Source organism: Pelodiscus sinensis, chromosome 3 (assembly GCF_049634645.1).
Source record: "Pelodiscus sinensis isolate JC-2024 chromosome 3, ASM4963464v1, whole genome shotgun sequence".
Taxonomy (NCBI): Eukaryota; Metazoa; Chordata; order Testudines; family Trionychidae; genus Pelodiscus; species Pelodiscus sinensis.
The window spans coordinates 159,661,630-159,685,170 of record NC_134713.1 but is presented as its reverse complement, the minus strand read 5'-3'; the positions used below and the strand labels follow the sequence as shown (position 1 = coordinate 159,685,170).

Here is a 23,541-nt window from a genome sequence, read left to right as displayed (position 1 = left end):
GGCCTCTGCCAATCTACCCTGGAGGAAAATTCCTTCCCGACCCCAAATATGGTGATCAGTTGAACCCTAAGCATGTGGGCAAGACTCACCAGCCAGACACCCAACCCAGACTCACCAACCAGAGACCCTTTGAACAGCCTCAGACAGCTGCCATCTGCCAGGCCCATCAGGGCACGGTGCGCATCCAGGAGGCCTTGAGGGAGAGTTTCTCTCAAGGATCCCAGTAACTCTCCCCAGGGCCTCCCCCCACCCCAGGAGCCTCTGGCTTGCTGCACTATCCCTTTCCCATCACAACCCCTCCCTTTGCCCCTTCCCTGACCTCAGAATAAACAGACCTGTTTGGATTTGAACACAATGAACTTTGTATTTGTCTTTTTTTTAAAGGGGGAGAGGGGCGCATAACCTGGAGGGTGAGGGGTATTCAGAGTGGTGTTGGAGGGCGGCTGGATGTGCCACCTAGGTGAGAGGACCTCTTTGAACTTGGGGTTGGGTCCTGGGACCACAGGGGAGTGGGCAGGAAGGGGGACTGGAGGGGGTTGAGGGATTTCAGGGGGAGGGGGAATGGGCATAGCAAGGGGGCAGGAGGGTGGTAGGCAGGAGCAGCAACAGCAGCCAGGTGTACCATCACGTTGCGCATGATGACACATGCTATTGCACCGTTGCATGAGCTGGTCCCACGCAGTTCCACCACTTTGCGTCCTCCCGGATCTTCTGCTCCAGGGTCTGCTGCATGTCGTGCAGGATGCTGACATGCTGCTGCATCAGGTCTTCATAGACCCTGGCATGCTTTCAAGTCCCCCGAGGTCTGGCTGCTGACTTGGGTGACATGGCTTGCTGCTCAGTCCCGACTGGTCTGGCTGGAGAGAATACAAAGAGGGAGAGACTGTCAGTCATCCATATAGACACTGTCCCTGAGGCCATGCCCTCCTCTGTGAGCAGCAACCAACAGTCCTCAGGCCAGAGGACTGGAGGGTGTCCCGAGAGCAAGACTATGTGTGGCCTGCATGGCAGGCCTTGCCTCACAGGGACCCTGCGGTACCCAGGAGACCATGCTGCCCACTTCCCCCGCCTCCTGGACAAGCAGGCAAGGGAAGTGTCCAGCCACAGTGGGATCCCCCCCATGGGCAGCAGAGGAGCCGGGAGCAGCCTGGCCCTCCTTGGGGCCTGCACACACACCTGTTCCTTGCAGCGTTGTCCACAGGCGCAAGTGGTGCCTTGCATGTGCAGGCATGCCCGTGTGCTGTGTGCGGCACTCCTCGGTGTGCCTGGGGTTGTGCCTGCACCCTTGTGGCTGCCTGCTTCCAGCCGTGGCAAGGAGGTGGTGGAAGAGAGTCCCACCAGCCAGACACGTGTGTGGCCTCCCCTGAGCCTGGGAGCAGGATCCCGGGAGTGCTCGAGGGCTGCCTGCTGGGTCCACATGGTGCACACTAACACTGCACAGGGTTCCATGTGCATGGACTGCAGCACGATGTCCAGCCCAAGAGTCATGACCATGAGGGATGGCCAGCAACCTGAGGACTAAGGGGTTAATTGTATTTAGCCAGGTAGCAGTCAGCCAATAAAAATGCAGGTAGGAATTTCAAACTGGTGCAAAGGAATTTTTGATTTTTCCCTCCTTCATCCCTGAGCAGTTTTTCTCCAGATACTGAGGCGGACAGACATCACGTCTCTCTCCAAGAAAAGACTCTTCACTATCTGTAAGTAGGGCAAAGTTTAGATAAATGCATCTGACGAAGTTTATGCTCCTACACTTCAGTTAGTCTATAAGGTGCCACAGGACTCCTCATTACTTTACATTTACCAACATTAAATTTCTTTTGCCATTTTGTTGCCCAGTCACTTAGATTTGTGAGATATTTTGAAGCTCTTCACAGTATGCTTTGGTCTTAACTATCTTGAGCAGTTCAGTCTCAACTGTTTACCTCTTTCTCCAGATAATTTATAAATAGGTTGACTAGAACTGCTCCCAGAACAGACCATTGGGGGACACCACTAGTTACCCCTCTCCATTCTGAAAACTTACCATTTATTCCTACTGTGGCAGGGTGAAGAAATCCCACCTATACCTGGAACTGGAGGAGGCTCAGGATCTGAGGCTGGCCAGCAGCTGCCCCAGGTGAGAAGCGGCGGGGCGGGATTTGGAAGCCCTGCTTGGAGAAGGGGAAGGGGCTGCACTGGGAACCCGAGTCCAGGGAACAGCCACAACATCAGCGCCGGGTGATGACATCGCGTGACATCAAGCCAGCGCCGGGGGACGAGTGAGGGGGAGGAAGGAAGCGAGAGTGGAAGGAGAAGGGACATGACGTCACCCGCCGGACGTCAGGTCGCCGGTAATAGGACGGACACTAGAGACCGGGGGAAAGGAGGGAACAGGAGGAGGAAACAACCAGGGTGGTAAGGGGGGGCGTCCCGCCTCCCAAGGTAAAGGAGGGTAGAACCTAAGCGGCGGGGTAGGAAGCAGCCCAGGGTGGGGTTGCAAAGCCTGCATGCAAACGAGTTTAGGGACACATCCCCCATTTGCTAGGTGAGGGAGCCAGTCTCCCTACCTTAGGGCCCTGGGCTGGGACTCGGGAGAGTGGGTGGGCCCGAGTCCCCCTACTCCGCCATCGGCGAGTGGATATTGGTGTCCCAGTCACCGTGATTGACCACCAAGAGTGTCTGTCCAGTGAGACTGGACCTGATTATATACTGTTATGGGATATATGAGGGTGATGGATAACCTAATAAAGTAGATAGTTGACTGAGACCCATGTGAGAGTCTCTTACACTTACCCTTTATTTCCTGTCTTTTAACCAGTTATCAATCCATGAAAGGACCTTCCCTCTTGTCCCATAACATACCTAAGAGCCTTTGGTGAGGTCCTTTGTCAAAGGCTCTGGAAATCCAACTATATTATATCCGCTGGATCCCCCTTGACACACGTTTATTGACCCCCTCATAGAACTCTATTATATTAGTAAGGTGTGATTTCAACAGAAACTATGTTGACTTCTCTCCCTCCCCAACAAATTATGTTCATCTATGTGTGACAAGTTTATTCTTTACTATAGTTTCAACCAATTTGTCCAGTATTTATGTTAGACTTACTGGTTTGTAATTGCCAGGATCACCTCTATAGCCCTTTTAAAATATTGGTGTCACATTTGCTATCTTCCAGTTATTAGGTACAGAAGCTGATTTAAAGGATAGGTAACAAACCACCGTTAATGATTCCTCAATTTCACATCTGAATTCTTTTGAACTCTTGGGTGAATGCCATCTGGTCTCGGTGACTTGTAACTGTTACATTTATCCATTTGTTCCAAAACCTCCTCTAATGATACCTCAATCTGGGCCAATTCTTCAAGATTTGTCACCGAAAAAGAATGGCTCAGGTTTGGGAATCTCCCTATCCTCTTCAGCTATGAAGACTGAAGCAAAGAATTAGTTTAGTTCCTCCCCATTGACTTTATCATCTTTGAGTGCTCCTTTGACATCCTCGATCATCCAGGGGCCCCACTGGTTGTTTAGCAGGCTTCCTGCTCCTGAAGTACTCAAACATTTGGCTATTATTTTTTCAATTTTTTGGCTAGCTGTTCTTCAAATCAATTCCATACCTATTTAATTTTATCATCCCTAGTTTACAGAAGCCTTGCACAGTGACCCAATGTAAACCTACTGTAGCACAGGGCAGGATTCTACCTCTGTCCATAGAGGCTGGGAGTTTCAAAGGTCCCTAAGGGAGCAAGTGCCCAAATCTCATTGAGATCCAATGGGGATTAATCATCTAACTCATAATCTCTTTTGAAAATCCCAGTCACCAGTATTCTATGCCACACACAACACTATGCTAGATGAAGTGTCTAGCCCTGGCTCCTCTCTATTATAGGACACCTACACTGAGAACGCTGTGTGCAGAGTGCCAGCAGCACAGTGGTAATACTTAACACTTCTTAATTGTCTTAAGATAATTATCCAATTGGTTATTTATATATTAACATAAGGGATGCCTAGAAGAATAGGAGCAAACTTGTCAGTCACTCTAAATTCAGAAATAATTACCACTAAGGCTGAATCAGATGAGATCTAGGATAATTACCATTGAATCCTGATGGCAGATAGCTCCAATTAGCCAACCAAAAGAGGGTCTGAATATTGATTTGGACCACAGAGAACAGGCAAATCAGAGCAGCTAATCTTGGAGGTTTGGGAGATTCGTTACGAAGTTGCCAGTAAAGCCAAGCTTCAGAAAAGGAAATGTGTCCCATCGCTCAGGACCTGGTGTTCTGTTGAGGATGGAAATGGGGACTCGGCCCATAGACATTATGCAATTCTTGTATGAGTTAGCACCAACTGAGTGACTTCCATCTATTGTAACCAGTTTATGAAGGTCACGCCTTCCTCCCCTAGTCATCTGTGCACTGTCACTAAAATAGGAACTGTTGTTCCACCAGTCCATTGCATAATCCTAACAAGCTACCAAAACTATGGAGTCTGAACAGTTACAAAGGCAGTCAATCACTGGTTACAAGCCAACACTTGGCAGTGTTTGAAGAGGTAATTGAAGTGAATTGCATTTGGGAAATGGCAGAAGGACAAAAGATCTGAAACTGCTTTTTGTTTTGTTTCTAGCACAAGCCTCCTGACTGCTCCTGTGTTATGTTGTCATGTAAGACCAAGAGACCCCTTCAGAGGAAAGCCTTCAAATTAAAGGGAAAAGAACTGCCAGCTTTTGTTTTGTTTGAAATAATTTCTGTGCTGCCTCTGATTCATCCAGGCTCTCTTGATGCACTCAAGAAATTCATCTAAGCAGGGGCAGCCCATGAGCCTAGGCGAGCTAGGCAGCTGCCTAGGGCGCCGCTGGCCCGGGCACCCGATGATGATGTCATGGGGCGCTGGGGCGCCCAATGATGACGTCATGGTCATTGACAGCCATGCAGGCAGGGGCGCCGATTGCGGCGCCCCGCCTAGGGCACCAGCTGCTGCAGCCAGCCACAGGCAGCTCCTGCATCTAAGGGGAGGGAAAGCAGCCATGAGGACCACACAATGTACTACTCTGTCAGTGGCATATGCAAGATGTGAATTCAGGGTGGGGAGAGAAGTAGTTCTCTTGCAACTCTAAAACACACTGCAGATAGAACACTCTTTGGCTTTGTCTACGTCTACACTGCCAGTTTTTGCGGCAGAATATATGCTAATGAGGGACTAATGCTAATGAGTCACAACATCATTAGCATATTTTCTGCCGATGCTTTTCGCACAAGGGGTTTTTGCATAAAAAAAAATCAGTGTAGCCGCTTCTGTTTTGCGCAAAATGGAAGCAGTCAAACTGCTTCTTTTTATGCAAAAGCCCCTTGCACAAAAAGAATCTGCAGAAAATATGCTAATGATGTTGCAACTCATGCTAATGAGTCCCTAATTAGCATATTTTCTGCCACAAAAACTGACAGTGTAAATATAGCCTAAAACACAGAACCTGTCATCATGCAGGGGGCATTCCTCTTTGTCACTCATAAAGGAAGTGACAGAGCTCAGGTATGCCCCTGCCAAATGAATGGAGTACATAGTGTTATTGCTGAAAGCAAGGGTCAATTAAAATTTGCCATCTGATCCTCTGAACATTGGACCTGTTTCTCAGACCTGATAGGCCACAGTGCTCCATAAAGAGGTCATAAAATAGTCTAATTGGCCAACTGAGGATTCCTCCACTATGAGGGACCCTCAAGGTGGTCCCCAACATGGCAGGGGGGATAAGGCGTTGCCCTATGCTCCTGCAATCCACAGTTATTGGAATGCCCCTTTAGAGAGTTTGGCAGCTAAGTGCAAGGAAGAACAGTTACTCCTGGGTTAAACTGATGGCAGCCAGCCTCAGCATTAGAGAAAGATGGGGCATAAAGGTGGTGCAAACACCCTTTGTCCCCACTATTCCTGGGCCTGAGCCAAGTGCAGATCAGCCAACCCAAGCCTTTAGCACAATCTTATCTCTGTCCTGATTTCTAAATAACTGCCAAGCACAACAATAACTCTTCTCCATTCCAATGGAGGTAGTAATGTCTTACATTGCCAAAGTGACTTGCAAAGGAACCCAGAGTGCTTTACAAACTGAGTAAGACATCTGCCACTAAAATGCAACCATCTATAGGTGGAATGTGGCAAGTTTTAAAAGAACAGTAATAAACTGGGACAGATCCTCAGCTGGTATAAATCAGAGTAGCACCATAGGCTTATAGCCTTTTATCTGTATTATTATGAACCCATTGGTGAGGAAAAAAGTGGCCACATTTCTGTTCTTGCTGTTACTGACACTAATAGCCTAGGTCTACACTGCAGGCTTCTTGCGCAAAAACAGATTTCAGCAAGAGGTCTTGCACAAGAGCACGTCCACACTGCCATGTGCTTTTGCACAAGAGATGTGCTTTTGTGCAAGAGCATCCATGGCAGTGTGGGCACTCTCTTGCACAAGAAAGCTCTGATGGCCATTTTAGCATACAGTGTAGATGCTTCGCAAGCTTTTGCACAAGTTTTGCACAGGCATTCTTGTGCAAAAAGCCTACGGTGCAGACGTAGCCATACAGTCAGGGCTCTCTTTCTGTCTCAATACTAGGATGAGCCAACTACTGACAGTATGAAGTACTTTGTTAATGGATTTCTGGCAATATACTTCTCCAAAGTGATGAATAGAAAAATTAATGCTCTTTTATGGTGATTTCTCTTTTAAAATAACGTTCAGTTTTTTAAAATTAACAGGTATGGAAGATAGAGGGATAGAATTCAGCAGCACCTATGGCACACAGTCAGATTTTTGTTTCCCAACAACAGTAGCAAGATGCTAATTCATAAATCACCCCATGTGTAGTATTAAGCCCGACTTATTGACCTAAATGCTCGGAATCTGTGGGGATGAGGGTCATAAGTAAATACAGGTTGAACCTCTCTAATCCAGCATTCTCTGGTCTGGCAACATCTGTGGTCCAGTAAGATTTTAGCAGAATATTCACTAATCATGAGTGTGGCCACGTTTCCTGCAGTCCCATAAAGTTTATTTACATTAAACAATCCTGGCTGAGTTCTATGCTGTCATTTAGCTTTAATTTACCCCCCTAAAACTCTTCTAAGAGCCCAGTAAGTAGTGGAAGTGTTAGTAATGCTGCTCGACAATATTGACCTCCCATGGTTCAGCATTGATCAGAGTTCTGAGGGTGCTGGACTAGCAAGATTCAACCTGTAGATAGTCAGGCTTGTGTCCCTATAGGATCTGAGTGTCTGTTTCTATGGAATTCAAAGGAGTACTGCTGATATTGAGATACAAATGTGTGAACTGGATCCAAAGACAAGTATGCAAGCTGAACCCATTTATTTTTGTTAAGATACGATATTGTTTTATAATTATCTGAGGAAACAAAATCCTGGGATCAATGCTCTACTAGGCTTAGCATTAATTTTCTTGGTATCAGAATCCAGACTCATTCATATTTCACACAAAACAGCTGAATAAAATGTCAATAGATAAATTCCTACATTAAGGTCACATTCTGCTCTCATTTACAAATTGTAAACTGAGAATACAGTACCTCAACTGACATTCTGAATTTTCACTAGTGAAAGCAGAATTTGACTATGTACATTAAGAATTCTGTGCCGTGTTTTGTCCTTTTACATATCTCTATTCTGATTTATGGGCCTCATCCTCAGGTGATGTAAATGGATACTGCTCTATTGAAATCAGTATTCATTTACAGCAGCTAATAATCTGGTTCCATATTTATAATTTGTTTCTTTGTTATCTCTCTTGTCTTCATGTTTAAGTTGGTAGCATCGTCTAACGGATGAGTGATTTTTTTAAAAGAAACTTCTCTCTATTTGTACTGCCATGTAAGCCCACTTTTAAAGTTCTGTTCTCAAGTTTCTCATTCAGTGCCCTTGATTTTCTTTCATCATCGGATGCATTCAAATTGGGCTCTGTGTTCCTTCTGTTTTGCTAGGCAACCTTTCATATGCTGCCATTTGGATCACCAGCTCCAGCCAATACATTAGCAACACACAATTACACCCTCAAGGTAGGCTCAAGTACAGACCCTACCTCTCATAAATATCTTATTGTTAAAAAGTAATGCAAAACTTCTTAGTCATTCAAAGCATGAGTTTGATGTACTACAAAAGATATGTTTTTAGCTCATGTAGTTTAGAGGAAAGACTTTTCTGGGATTAGGGACTGCGGTAAGTATGGAAACATTTTCTGAATGTTTGCATTCCAATAGTCTGGCCTGTAGGGTGCTATTTTCTCCAGCAACACAGATCACATTTGCTTCTAGACTACACTTCTAAAACTATATCCACTACATGCTTCAGTAATGCCAATGGGGCTGGAGCTGTCAGTTTGGTACGTGAATGAGAGATCTTCCAAAGAAGAGCAGTGGGTGACTTGATAGATGGTACGTTTGTCTGCCACATTCGCTATCCCAGAATATGCCAGGTTTGCTGAATGTCTCTTTGGGATGAGATGTCAAACAAGTGGTTGTTGAAGCTCCCATGATTTATTTTGAGGGACAAATGGTATCACACACCTGCCACCAGTGATTTGAGATTATGTAAGTAAGGTTAAATTGAGGAGTTTTAAAGGAATTCATTCTCAAGATATGGTAACTGTTTGTATATATGAAACTCTTCAGATATTTTCTGTCTGGATCATATAGTTGTTACCATCTGATTGCTGTGAGAACTGCACTGGTAAGTTTCTGTCCAGTTCCCAGTGGACCCATGTCCAAATCTCTCACACATGCACAATCATAATTGATATTTCCTAGCAATTTCAAGAGAAAGTTCAGTTGCCATACTCTAACTACCACTTAGCTTACCTTCTCTGTGTTTGAGGGAATTCCTCCATGACTGAGGTCTTTTTTTTTTTATTAAACTTGTTAAAGTCTGGGTCTTCACAACATCCTCTGGCAAGGAGTTCCACAGGTTGACTGTGCACTTTGTAAAGAAAAGCTTCTTTTTGTTTGTTTTAAACCTGCTACCTATTAATTTCATCTGGTAACTGCTAGTTATTTACTTGTTCCTGTAACATAACTCTTCTTCATTCACTTTCTCCATACCAATCATATCCCTCCTTAGTCTCCACTTTTCTAAGATGAAAAGTTCCAGTCTTTCCAATCTCTCTTCATATGGCACCCACCCCAAACCCCTATTCATTTTCGTTGACCTTTTCTGAACCTTTTCCAATGCAAATATATCTTTTTTGAGATGAGGCAACCACATCTGTGTACAGTATTAAAAATGTGGGCATACCATGGATTTATAGAGGCAATAAAATATTCTGTCTCATTCTCAATCCCTTTAAAAATTATTCTTAGCATGGTTTGCTTTTTTGACTGCTGTTGCACACCAGAGCACATTTGCAGAGAACTATCCACAATGACTCCAAGATCTCGAGTGAGGATAGCAAAATTAGTCCCCATTATTTTGTATGTGTAGTTGGGATTATTTCCCTCCCCCTCCCATTGCATTGCTTTACATTTATCAACATTGAAATTCATTTGTCATTTTGTTGCCCAATCACTTAGTTTTATGAAATCCTTGTGAAGCTCTTCAGTGTCTGCTTTGGTCTTTATCTTGAGCAGTTTGGTATCATCTGCAAATTTTGCCACCTCACTGGTTTATCCCTTTCTCTAGATCACTTATAAATAGGTTAAATCGGATTGGTCCCAGGACAGACCCTTGGAGGACACCACTAGTTACCGCTTTCCATTCTGAAATCTGACCATTTCTTCCTACCCTTTGTTTCCTGTCTTTTAGCCAGCTATCAATCCATGAAAAGACCTTCCCTCATATCTCAGGACAATTTACTTTACTTAAGAGCCTTTGGGGAGGTCCTTTGTCAAAAGCTTTCTGGAACTCTAAATACACTATATCCACTGGATCCCCTTTTCCACATTTGTTGACCCCCTCAAAGAACTCTAGTAGATTAATAAGGCATGATTTCTCTTTACAGTAACCAGATAGATAAACATAATTTGTTGAGGATGTGTCTGAATTCTAGTCTTGACTATAGTTTTAACTAATTTGCCCAGTACTGACATTAGACTTACCAGTCTAATTGTCGGGACCACCTCTAGAGCCCTTTCAGAACTCTTGAGTGAATGCTATCTGGTCCCAGTGACTTGATGCTACTTAGTTTATCAATTTTTCCAAAACCTCCTCTAATGATCCCTCGATATTGGACAATTCCTCAGGATTTGTCACCTAATGGGAATGGCTCAGGTTTGGGAATTTTCCCAACATCTTCAGCCAGGAAGACTGAAGAAGAGAATTTGTTTAGTTTCTCTACACTGACCTTATCTTTGGGTGTGTCTAGACTACCTAGTTTTGTCGACAAAAGTGGACTTTTGTCGACAAAACAATACCAGCATCTACACTACCGCGGAGTTCTGTCGACATAACGTCGACAGAACTCCGCGGTTTTGTCGACGCTGGTAAACCTCATTTTACGAGGCAAAACACCTTCTGTCGACAGAGTTCTGTCAACAGAAGGTGTTATTGCCTGTAACGTTGCATCCAGACTACGGAGTTCTGTCGACAAAGCGGCTTGCTTTGTCGACAGAACTCCATGTGTCTGGACGCAAATTGTCGACGGAAGTTTTGTCGACAGTATCTGTCGACAAAACTTCCGTCGACAAAACGCGGTAGTCTAGACGTACCCTCAAAGTGTTGCTGTAGCATCTCAATCATTCAGTGGCCCCAATGGTTGTTTAGTAGGCTTCCTGCTTCTGATGTACTGAAATATTTTGCTATTACTTTGAAGAACAGCTAGGCAAAAACTCAAACACCTTTTTGGGTTTTCTTATGCTATTTTTACACTTAATTTGACAGTTTATGCTCCTTCCTATTTTCCTCATTAGGCTTTTAACTTCTACTTTTTAAATTGTGCCTTTTTCTCTCTCACTGCTTCCATCTTCAGTGGAGCTATGCTGATTTAGAATAGCTGAGAATTAGGCCCTTGTTGTTTGACAGTTAGTCTAGTCTAGATCCAAAAGAGGCTTAATTTTAAAATAATGAAATTCATTCAGGAGTGAGGGACCTAGAGACTGTTTTTCAATGGTCCTTCATCCATTGAAGCTCCAAAGCCTTCTGTAGTACCTATAAATGGCAATCTGCTGGTGCACCTTTGTGTCCTGTACAGCGAGATCAACACTATTACAAATGGCTGCATCCACATACCTTGTAGGTGACTTTCTGGAGATCCATTCCAAGTGTTGCATTTTATGTTTAAATCTGAGCCTGGTGTAGTCACAGTGAAGATACGAAAATGTGTAAAATGAGTATCACAGTGCTTTGGGCCCAACAGGGACACAGGTTATGTATGAGATTAAGATGGAAAGTTAGAATCTGGATTCTAAAATTCAGCCCCAGATTTTGATTTCGCCCATCATAAAAGCTATGCATAAATCTGACCTGGATCAAAGTTCAGATTCAAACATCACACTGTTCCGATCTGAGGCTTTGTTTATTGGCCCACCTCTGCTTATTCATGTTAAACACTTGTATGGTAAGATTCTTGCACACTTCTATATGGACAATGTATAGGGTTGAGTCCTCTGCTGGAGTAAATCAAAGTGACTCCATCACTTTCAATGGACCAACACCAATTCAGATCAGCTGAGGATCACAGAAAACTCCCTTACATAATTAGGAGGAAATAGCATAACTCCTACCATTACTATAATCTGCTTTGCAACAAAAATACCCTCTGCTCCTTTCTAGTGACAAATTGTATCATTACAACATGCTTCAAAAATTAGCCTAATCAGTGAACAAGTGTGGGTGGCATGCATGGAGTTTGTCACTGGCACACATTCCCACTGACATTACTTTTAATGCCCAACATAAAAATATGTAATGTAAGTATTTAAGCAAAACTTGAAGAGCGAGGTGGGAGCTGTCTGCACAAACACCTATTTTCATCTGAAAAGCTGTTTGTTTGAGCAGTTATGCTTTGGCAAGTTTTAGGCTACATAAAAAGACAAATAGGTATCCATTGATAATACAGGTATATGTATTAAAGCAGTAGGTCCTCTTGTCATCCATTCTACAGCTGCTAACAAAGTTATATGGATTTAGAGGAGGTGCAGACAGGATCCTTATAGCAAAGATCATGAGGAAACAGGGCCATTTTCCAGAATTATTGATGCAGTAGCTATTGACACAGCTCCTTGCTTGGGAAAGTCCTGCAAAGACTCAACTCAGACTTGCCCACTTTGTTTCCTTGGAGTTGAGAAGAGATGATTAAGGCGGGGGGAACGTACACGACAAGTCTCCAGATAGGAGAAGAACTGTTACAAAGAGGACAACAACTGACTATTTTCCTTGTCTCCTGACCAGGGGAGTCGTCACCCTCACGAGGCCCGGGGGCAAGATTGGTGCTCCCAGAAGGGGTGGGGACAGGAGCAGCCAGCCCTCAGGTGGCTGCGTGATCCGTGGGAGGCATGGCCCACGCACGCGGTCCCTGGTCTCCCTCCCTGCCTCTCCCTCCCCCCACCCCCCGGGTAAGGGACAGTGCTGGCACTTACCTGGTATGGCCTCTCCGGACGACCCTGCTAACTCCGGTGCCGGGTCAGCTGGTGGTGGCCCCTCTGCTGTGCCCAGGTCAGGGCCCTCAGCTCCTGGCTAGATGCCCCCCGGGCTGAGGCAGACTACCCCAGCCCCTGGATTTGGTCGAGGGTGGGGAAGTAGGGGCAGGTGGCAGCCCCTGCTGCAGTGCTGCTCCTGGTGGCCCTGGCATACGCCTGCCTGAGCACCTTTATTTTCAGGCGCACCTATTCCTGGGTGCACCTGTGTCCCTTGAGGTCCATGGTGGTCACTATGTGGCCATAAATGGTGGCATTCCTCTGACTGATGCAGAGATCATGGACATTGGGGGCCTCTCCCCACACCACAATGAGGTCCATGATCTCCGCACCAGTCCAGGCAGGTGTGCGCCATCTACGGCCCCTGGCTGGCCCCTGGGTGACTGGGAGGAGGACACTGGACTAGTGCTGGCTGCCCGGCTCATTGTCTGGCCACTGGGTGCAGAACTGTCAGGGCTGTCTGTCTGCATGCAGGCCTCTGGCTCGCACGTGCCCAGTGGCCAGACTCTATCCCTTTAAGGGTCCCAGGGCCAGGGGAGAGGAGAGGAGTTTTCCTGATTTGGCTCAGAGTGGCCACCAGGGCCTTATTTCCAATTAGCTATTTCAAATTTGGAGTTACTCCTCGTAGAATGAGGTTTACCAAATTCGAAATAAGCACTCTGCTATTTCGAATTCAATTCAAAATAGTGGTTTGCATGTGTAGATGCTATTGAAATTAATTCAAAATAATGGCTGTTATTTCAAATTAACTTTGTAGTGTAGACATACCCTTAGAGTGCAGCTACAGACTGGGACTAGATGCCTTTGGGACTGGGATCTAGCAGGCTGCTTCTGATAGGCACAGCATGAGACTGTAAGTAATTGGGCATTTTTGGGAAAGTGCTGCCTGGGACAGAGCTGCTGCCTAGCTGGGACTCTCATATACACTGCCTACAGAGAATTTCCATTACAGCTGCAGTTCTTCAAGTGCGCCCATGCAAGCAAGAGTCTGGGATTCTGAATCCAGGGGTGTGCACACTCTGGGGTTGGATCAATATTGGCAGTGCAAATGCTAGATATATAAGTTCCAATTATTGTTGTGCACTTTGTTAATGTTATTCTTTGTTAATCTGTTAAACCCTGTTTATTTAAGTTAAGTAAAGATTGTTTATTTTAATGTAATCTATTAGATGTATATGATTTGTAGTTGTTCTAGAATTATATCCAGATTATTGCTGGAATTAGTTTATTCCTGGAGACTCTCAAGGCGCACCAGTAAGTGTGTACAAGGCCAGCCAGATGGAGGCACCGCCACTGTACATTCTTTATGAGTAAGGGACTGCAGCAAGGGAGCGGATAGGTTTTCCCCAACCAAAGAACATCACCACTGGGGTACTCAGGATCTCCTTTTATGTCAAGACCATCAGGTGCCCAGGCACACCTGTGAGTGTGACCTGCTCCCAAGTAACCCAGGGAGGAAAAAGGGGATTACACTTATGTAATAGGCTTCCCAAGGAGGTGAAATCACCATCACTGGGGATTTTTTTAAGAATAGGTTAGACAAAGGTCCAGTTCTATTTGGTCTTGCCTCAGTTCAGGGGGGATGGACTAGAAAAGATGACCTCTCAAGATCCATTCCAGCCCTATGTTTCTAGCATAGCAGGCAAAGTTGTGGGACATAGATCTTCACTGAGCACTTATTGTTACATACTAGAAGGCCTGTGTTTTTCTAGTAGCCCACTGGCCCTGTTTGTGTCACACCATACTTGGTCCCTCCTGAAAAACTGGCTCTCTCTTTCCAGTTCTACTCAGACTGTATTCTCCTCTACAACAGTGAGACGGCATGGGGAAGCAGTAGACACTGAGGCTACATCTAGATTACATCCCTCTGTCAACAGAGGGCTGTAAATAAGGCACTTTGAAAGTGCAAATGAAATGGGGATTTAAATATCCCGTGCTTCATTTGCATAATCACATCATGGCGCTCTTTTGAACAAGCGCCATTTTGAAAGTAAGACCACAGTTTTACTTTCGAAATGGCGCTTGTTTGAAAGAGTGCCATGATGCGATTATGCAAATGAAGCATGGGATATTTAAATCCCCACTTCATTTTCATTTTCGAAGTGCCTCATTTACAGTCCTTTATCGACAAAGGGACATAATCTAGACGGAACCTGGGAGGGAGATAGCCCTCTCCCTCATACTAGAAGCTTAGAATCCCCTTCTCACAGTTTAAGATCAACCCCACAAGACAGCAGAGCACAGTCCATCCTTTATTCGCCAAAGGTCTTTCCAAATAGCACCAGGTGAGATGCTGAGGGAACTCCTTCCCATGGAGATTATGGAAGAACTCCTTTGCTCTTTAACCAGTACAGTGACCGTCTTGATCTGCCATCTATGAGGGTAAGTTACCATCTGATTGAGCTCCTCTTTGGACCCATCTCTTTATAGGCATTTGTAAAATACATGGTAATCATGGGATTTATGCCAGATGAAACATAAGAACAGCAATATTTGGTCAGACCAAGATCCAAACAGCCCGGTATCCAGCCTTCCAGAAATGGCCAATGCCAGGTGCCCCAGAGGGAATGAACAGAACAAGTGCCCCATCCCTCGTCACTTATTTCCAGCTTCTGGCAAACACTGCCATAATCATTGTCTAGTGGGTTCTGGATAGTTGGCACACAACATTTATATTAAAATAAATCAATATTCCTGTCTTCCTGGACACAAAAAATATCTCTCTAGAGGCTAGTCTGTTTACTGGCCTGGGGGTGGGGGGGGGGGGGGGGGGCGGGAATCACTGTACTTCCCTTTGCTTAATAAAAAGTTAAATATCATCATGTTCTTGGGACCAACATGACTACAACAAACATTGAAAAACAAAACATTTCACCTTTTTTCAATACAAGCAATGTCTCACCCTTTCCTGGGAAAAAGTCTGGATTCAATGAATCAGCATCTTTCAGTAATAATAATAAAAAAGTTTGTTGAAAAGTTCCTGACCATCTCTAGTCCTGGATATGCTATATCAGACCCTGGCAGAGACCAGTGTCAGAAAGGAGGAACACAAAAGATAGGAACAAGAGATTTTTAAAAGTCACTTAAGCATTTGTGAAATTGTTTTTTTAAGGAACATATGTGCCATAAACAAAAGATGAGATGGTGGGGAGTAGTATGGTATAAAGGTTGTATCATTTATCAGTAAGGACCTGCATAATGCATGAGAAATACATTCATTGCAAGCACATATTTTAGTTCAAGTGATGGAGGTCTCTGCTATAATGCTAAGAGTCCTGCATTCAATCACATCTAAAAGACTCATCTGGGTGAGGGGAGTGTTACAAGAGACATAAAAGCTGTCAGCAGGCCTCAGCTGCTGGGAATAAGCCTTCCTAACAGGAAGAGTATATAATCCACCGGTTTAGTATGTTATATGCCGGTCCAAAGAGGATAACAGTTGCAATAGGGTTAGTCCTTTTGCTCAAGCAGTAAATATCTGTGCTGCAGCTCTGAAGGGCCCAATTTCAAATCACTTGGGAGGTGGTCATTGTTACAGTGGCTTATAATAGATTCTTCCCCACCCCCCCGTTTTTTTAAAATATGTATTGAATGCATCAGGGGCCTCATGGGAAAAGAGTCTCTCACAATGCACACATACTAGAGATGGGGATTTAGGGGAGGGGGAGATTAAGGGTGCACAGGCAACCCCAATGCTGGCATTTCCTAATTTAAGGGCTTGACTTTGCAACCGCTTTTAAAGTAAGAGTTTATATTTAGGTTATTTATTTTATCTTCAATTATGGCTGCTGAATGATTTTTTCAATAATCAGGTTCTCCTGTCACCACTGATGACTTCTGCCCTCCAGCCACAGCTTTGGTCTTCAAATTAGCTCAGTCAGTTTTCCTTTCCTTCCTTAAAGTGTCATTGTGTTTCAGTGCACAATACTGCAAGGAATGGGTCATTGTCTTTTAAAGAAAAAGATTTTTTAAATTTGCATGAAAACATTTGTATTACCTGTAGGTTTCACAGGTCACTCTATAAATATTAGACCTGAAATGGCATGAAAATTTCCTTTCAATTATGCTAAAAGCACACTAAGATCATATTTGTCCCTAATGCCATCATTCCATCAGTCCTATGGAAACATGCATACAAGCTGGCTAGGTCTATTACACTGACTAATTCCTTCCATATCCCTCTGTGCATAGCTGTGACTGACAGAAGACTGGTGCTGCTTTCAGATGCCTATGGAGCATGACCTCAAGTTAATAATGTTGAATGATGAAAGAAAAGGGATTCATTTAGCAGGTGAACTCTGCATCAAGATGGCCAGAAGCACGGAGCACATACAAATTGCTATTTTTCCGGCAAGTAGCGCTTGGCTGGGCTTTTAAATATTCCACTTATGGCAAACCATCCTCCTTGAAGCTGTGACAATTGAACGAACAGGAGAATTGAAAATAGGATTTCATTATTTTCTGATCTTAACTCTATTGTTTAGGTGAGAGGTTTGAACTAGGATGTTCAGAACGATTCATGACCTCTTCGCAGTTCCAGCCCACACTGAGTTCTCAAAAGAATGCCTAGACTATTCAGAAAGACTTCTGTATAAAAGAGGATTGGATGGCTCAGAAGATTGATTGCCAGCTATGCTTCCATTGGCAGCTAGGTCACTGGTTCAAATCTCACCTGGATCAGCAATGTCAGAAAGTTGAAAATATCTGCAGGCTGTGTGTTGTCCTGGGTCAGTTGATTTACTGATGTCATTCTAGGAAAACAATCTACAGCCCAGAAGTGCCTCTATAATTGGCATTAGTTGGTAGATTGTATACAGAATTTCTATGTGGGTCAGAACCCTGTACCTTTTTACAGTCAGACTTGGAGGGGCTAAGGCATTCCATGTGCTCTATCAGCACCAAAACCTGAGTGTAAAGTGGTTGGCCTTTGTACAACGTGTTAGCTTTGCCAACATCTAGCCTTCAGTTACTTATCACATTCAAAATGGTTGTGTTCATCAGGTGCAGTGCCAAGGTGCACAAAAAGACTCCAGTAGACTGTGCTCTCAAGCATGCCCATATCCTACAAGGGCCATTCCCCCCAGAGATTTGTGGATTCCCAGGATGGAGCCAGCTCTGGGAACATCACTACACAAATCCTGCTGTGATACCATCACCTGAGTTCATTCTGGTGGCATAGCTATTTCTCAAGGCTGTCTCTAAAACAAAGTTTAGGCCTGTCAGAAGGGCCGTGTTTGCCTCTGGTGCAGTCTGTGCTAGAGAGCGTAGCCCAACAGATGTCAACATTCAGGGGGGTTACACTAGAAGAAAAAAAGCCTGAGAAAACAATTGTGGATTTTTGTAATTTGTTTTCCCAATAGAGTTGGTTAAATTATTTTGAAAAATTGGGAGGAATTGCACGTTTAATCTCAAATAACACCATTAATCAGAGACTAGTTTGCTAGAAAGAGTTTACATCTTTTCATCACTCACTCTCACAGTTGCATTGATTCTCTCCCCCCCCAGTTAGGACTGGCACTGAACCTGCATTCCTGGCTTGAAGTGTAGCTGTAGCCATGTCAGTCCCAGGATATGAGACAAAGTGAGTGAGGTAATAGCTTTTTTATGGAGACAAGCTTTTGAGCCAAAGTTGGTCCAGTTAAAAAAAAAAAAAGGATGAATTACCGTCGTCTTGAAGTCTGTAGATATATGGAGTATGCAAAAAAAAAAAAATAAATAAATAAAAATAAAACAGGATTAGGCATAATTACTACAATATTTTCTGTGCAAAGAAACTTTGTAATATTACAGTCTGCCCAAGTTTTAAAATTGTTTAGGTATCCAATGCCTATTGATTCTCAGGGGCTCACTGTGTACCCCAATACCTGTGAGTCTTCATTTTTAACTCCCTACAATTATTTTTCCACTCTGGACAAGAGTTGAACACTCTGGTACCCTATATATCAGCTTGTGAGGCTGAGGAGAGATGAGATGCTATATTGTTATGCTGAAAGGCATTCATGTGAGACAACCATTTTTTAAGTCCACAGACAATTACAGAGGTGTTTGAAGCGGTGTCAGATGGCAGGAGCTCCACAGACCACCTGCTTTTTCCTTTTGTTTTTCCAGTTTTCCCTCAAAGCTGTAAGACTCTGGCCTCTGATTCCTGGGAAATTCTTCTATGTTTTGGAATTTATCAAATTCAGTGTCCAAAAGTCCATTACTTACAGATCAAAATACCTTTCAGCTGAATGTATGGCTTTTGTCTTTTTGCAAGCTCAGCCAGTAACATTGACTGGAAATCTTCATGTGATTCAGCAACCCTAGTGGGGATAAACATTAGCTAATCTTCCATCATCAGAGCAGCTATTCCTGTGTATATTTTTCCTAATGGAATGTATTCCTTCCAAGAGCATCAAGCAGCAAAGACCTTGTCGATGGTAAACACAAGTTTGAAAAAGTCCCAGTATGCCATAGATTTAAATGCATTCATGATGCACTTTCCTTCATTTGCTGCTAGGGGCGAAAGCCTACGTCATCTACAATTTGCAGCAGAGACACACGCCACAGTCATGAATGTCTCATAATGGGTAGCTTCACATTTGAGACCAAAAACCAGCTGGTGCATACTTTATAATGCAACTACACAGTGCTGAAGTCAATAGCAGAGAAAAGAGAGAACAGGAAATATTTCCTAGAGGGCTTTGCAAATTTGATGGGCTCTTTCTAATGGCTTTGCAGGTGCCACAGTTTGCAGTCAGATGCAGCTAACTGATCAAATGGGAGAAGGGAATGGCAGCTCACCAGCCCAGGAGAAAGACCAGATTTGAGGAAATCAAAGAACCAGCTGCTGTAAACTTGACTCACACTGCCATCTTCTGACTATGCGAGCCACTGTACTTCTGACACAGAATCCAGTGTTCTTAACACAAAATGATTTGCTCTGTTTTCTGCCTATATTGGTTGTGGGCCTGATTCAGCATCTATTGACATGGATAGGAGAATTTCTGGTGACAAAGGGCTTGGGGATCAGAAATGAGTAAGATGAGTTGGCCAACAGGCTTCAATTACTGTAGAATTTAAACACGAACAAAAGATTTGCCAGGCATTTTTGGACATTAATTTAATAAATCCTAATATGTCTTCTCTTGGACTGAGCTGTCGATCGACAGATCTCATATTCTATAATGCTATTGGTGAGCAACGAAACCAATCCTTGATCAGCAGAGCCGATTAAGATGTCACATAAAAAGCTGCCAACTGCAGGCGCTGTATGTTCTTTTCAGATCCTGCGCTTTTCCTGCAATGCCTGGATACGCTGACTCTCAAAGCAGTTAAGAGCCTGTACTATGGTTTGCCACCAGAACAATCTGTCCTGAACTAGACTTTCCAGATCATTGGGAGATATGCCGCATTCCTTTATATTGGCCTTTAAGAGGTTTTTATAGTGCTTATACTGACCACTGATAGAACACTTTCCATGACATGAGCAAGCTGGCCATAGAAGACCATCTTTGGTATCCGTGTATCATCCTTCCACATAACGTAACCAATCCAGAAAAACTGATTGTTCATAAGCATTGCTTCCATGCCCATGACACCACACAGCTTAAGAACCTCCGTATTAGGAATTTTGTCCCACCAATTCACATGGGCAATCTTCTTCAGACAACATATATGGAACTGATTGAACTTCAAAACATGACAACGATATATTGTCCATGACTTAGCCATATAGCAGGACATTCAGGACAACTTCCTGATAAACTCCATCCCAAGACAGCGGTTTAATACTATGGTCATTCCATAGGCATTTGGTCAATTTTCCAAAGTCAGCACTGGCTTTGGCTAGTCGAGCAGATACATCATGATCCACATTTATGCTAGAGGACAGTACACTTCCCAGGTAGCAAAATTTGTCAACAGCCTTAAGGACTGTACCAGCAGCAGTAACCACTGGAGTGCTGGGCTCTTTCCAGACAGGCTGAGGCATAACTTTTGTCTTTTTGAGGCTCACTGTGAGTCCAAAATGGTGAGCAGAAGTAACAAAGCACTCAAAAAGCTCCTGTGCATTCTTCACTGAATGAGCCAGCAATGCACAGTCATCAGCAAACAGAAGATCATGAATAGTTGTAGTAATCGCTTTAGCGCAAGCCTGAAGTCTCCAGAGATTGAAAATACTGCCATCAGTTCGTAACTGAATAGGTATGCCCAACGGGCAGTCCTTAAAAGCAACTAACAGCATAATTGCAAAGTAGATGTTGAACAGGAGAGGAGCAAGGACACATCCTTGCTTTGTACCGTTTGATATTTCAAAAGGTGCTGATGTCTCTCCATTGTCAAAGACGTGACCAAGCATGCCATCATGGAGAGACCGAACAATGTTGATAGATTTTTCAGGACAGCCAAGTCGGCCAAATATTTTCCAGAGCCCGTTTCTGTTGACCATGTCGAATGTCTTGGTCAAATCGATGAAAATCACATAGGAGGTCCTGATGTTGCTCTCTACATTTCTCTTGTATCTGTCTGGCTGTAAATATCATATCAGCAGCGCCGTGACCGGCACAAAATCCACACTGGCTTTAGGAATAATACCATTTGTAAACACATGTAGTGAAAGCCGGTTGTAAAGGATGTGGGCCAGGATCTTACCAGCTACAGAGAGCAGAGAGATGCCCTGACAGTCATCACAACACACACAGTCACCTTTTCTCTTATATATGTATACAAACAGGGCATCTTTGAAGTCCTGAGGGACTAGCTCCTAATATAATTTAATTTAAAATCCTTCACTACAACAAAGTCACTCCCACTGCAGATGAGTTTGCTCTTCACTGGTTCAGCCCCCAAAGCTGCCTATGGCACAGCAGACTCTCCTCATCCAACACCCCTTATCCACAGTCACATCAGTCCTCTGCTGCTTCTTGTGACTCAACTCCCCAGCCAGGTCACTTATAATCCTTACACAGGCAGTGCTAGATTTAGGGGTAGACAACCCATACAATGACCTGAGGTGTGAGGCTTGGGGGCGCCAAGCTTGGGATTCTAATGGGCTTTTTTTGTAGTGATAAAAGGGAAAGATAGAATGTTTAAGGAAAGATGTTTCAAGTATTCCATACATAGATTCATTTTTTACTAGCCTTCTAGAATGTTCTGAACTTCAGTAGAATGTAGTGGAACTTTCAAAACATATTCAAAATGGAGGGGCACATGCTGAAGGCACTTCTTGCCTGGGATGCCATTTGGTCTAGGGCCAGCCCTGCTGCCAGGACAACAGAGAGTCCAACAGGTTAGCTCCAAAACCTTGTGTTAGGCTAACTAAGAACCCAGCAGTGCTACATCCCTTGGGTCAAGGTTTTACAATGTCTCTGTCTCTCTAGGTTCACACTTCTCTCAGGGTAGGATCCTGAGTTACCCCTACAGCCCTCCAACAAATCACATCTGGAAATAAAACTTACATCACTTCTGCCCTCCTCAAGCTTGAAGTTTTGCACCCCTTCTCCCCCCTCCCCAAGTTACCATGTGCTCTGTTCCTCAGTTGAACACTTTGCTGGGCTTCTTTGGAGGTCCAGGACCTGCCCTCGTTAGTGATCACTCCACCATTGGCTTCACAATTTCTGCTCAGGAGCAGATCCCAGGGCCAACGCTTCCCACACACAGGCTCCCTTTTCAATTGTATCAGTCTCTCCACACGGTACTACCAAGATAGGGACTTCAGAGTGCTTTCCCCCTCTTCCTGAAGCCCACTTCTACTCTGAGGCTTCATCTACTCATAATAATCAACCAGCCCTTTCCCAAGTTGTGACTTATCTTTAGGTGGGCCATACTGGAGGGGCAACTAGGTGCCCTGAGTGCTCCTGTTGCTGAGCTGAGGTATACACCCAATTAAATATACATTGCAAGTGCTCAAACTCAAGGACCGGTTTCAGGGGGCATAGTTCCTCCTGCCTCCCATATGTTTATTGTTCCTTCTATATTGCTATGTGGGAAGAATGGACCCTAAAGATATAGCACATCTGTGTGAAAACCTGTTTCTGTTGGAGCATAGGGTCCCAGGACAGCAAGGGTTGAGAACCACTGATGCATATTCTCCTTTCCTTCCCAGGCTGCTGTCTGTATCAGTATTTTTTACTCATGTTACTTGCTGGCCTGCTAAACTAGGATAAGGTACATGCTCTCAGGATTGTGCTAGTGCTTGGGCAGTCTAGTCACCACTACACGTAGGAACTATGCGGGGAGAGCACATTCAGAGTCTGGCTGGTACACAGAGCCTATGAGGTTACAGCTTGTGCTTAGTGCAGATGAGTCTTTCCAAAAGAAGTCAGCCTTAAGCGTATTCCAGCTTGGCCAATTCCAGCCCAAACCATCAAAATTATAAACAATCCTAAAGGGTCTTAGGATAGAAAATGCTATGCAACTTTAACGTATAGACATCACTACCAGCTCTACCTATCATATTTGTATACATGGTCTGGGCCAAGCTGCACTGCATTTAACAGAAGGACTCCCAATGATTTCAACAGACATTGAATCAGCCCTGGACCATGATGTAGACAGATGGCATCTTAAGCCATTTTTTCTATATTTCTCTAAACATGTCTGAGAAACAATGGACATCTCATATCACTTAGCCTGTTGGATACCTCTCCATGGCCACCTTATTTGTGTGTATATGGAATTTCATTTGTATCTTTGTTCTTCCTTTGAGCGTTAGTGGAGACAGGAGCTGAGAGCATTGTTGCTGTTGTATGTGTCAGGTATGCCAAGCAAAATGCCCTTTAAATTCTGTGTGCCTGTAGCAACTGCATTGCTCCAGAGGGGCTTTGTATGGTTCTTCAAAAGGACCTCCCACCCTGCAAAAATTTGATGGGTGCTACCAATACCCAAGGATTGGATTGCAAGAGGCAAATGACCAGATGCACTTCAGCCCAACACTAGAAAAGGAGCCATCTCATCAAG

At 44.1% G+C, this 23,541-nt stretch overlaps 1 long non-coding RNA gene across 1 annotated transcript in view; it reads right to left on the bottom strand.

Moving 5' to 3' along the window:
* Positions 1-447: 447 nt before the first annotated feature.
* LOC142827672 (uncharacterized) overlaps positions 448-23,541 on the bottom strand; it is a 47,683-nt gene continuing 24,589 nt past the window's right edge. Inside the window, exon 3 of the long non-coding RNA XR_012902381.1 lies at positions 448-857. This is a non-coding gene — a long non-coding RNA (uncharacterized LOC142827672). The remainder of the gene's footprint in view (positions 858-23,541) is intronic.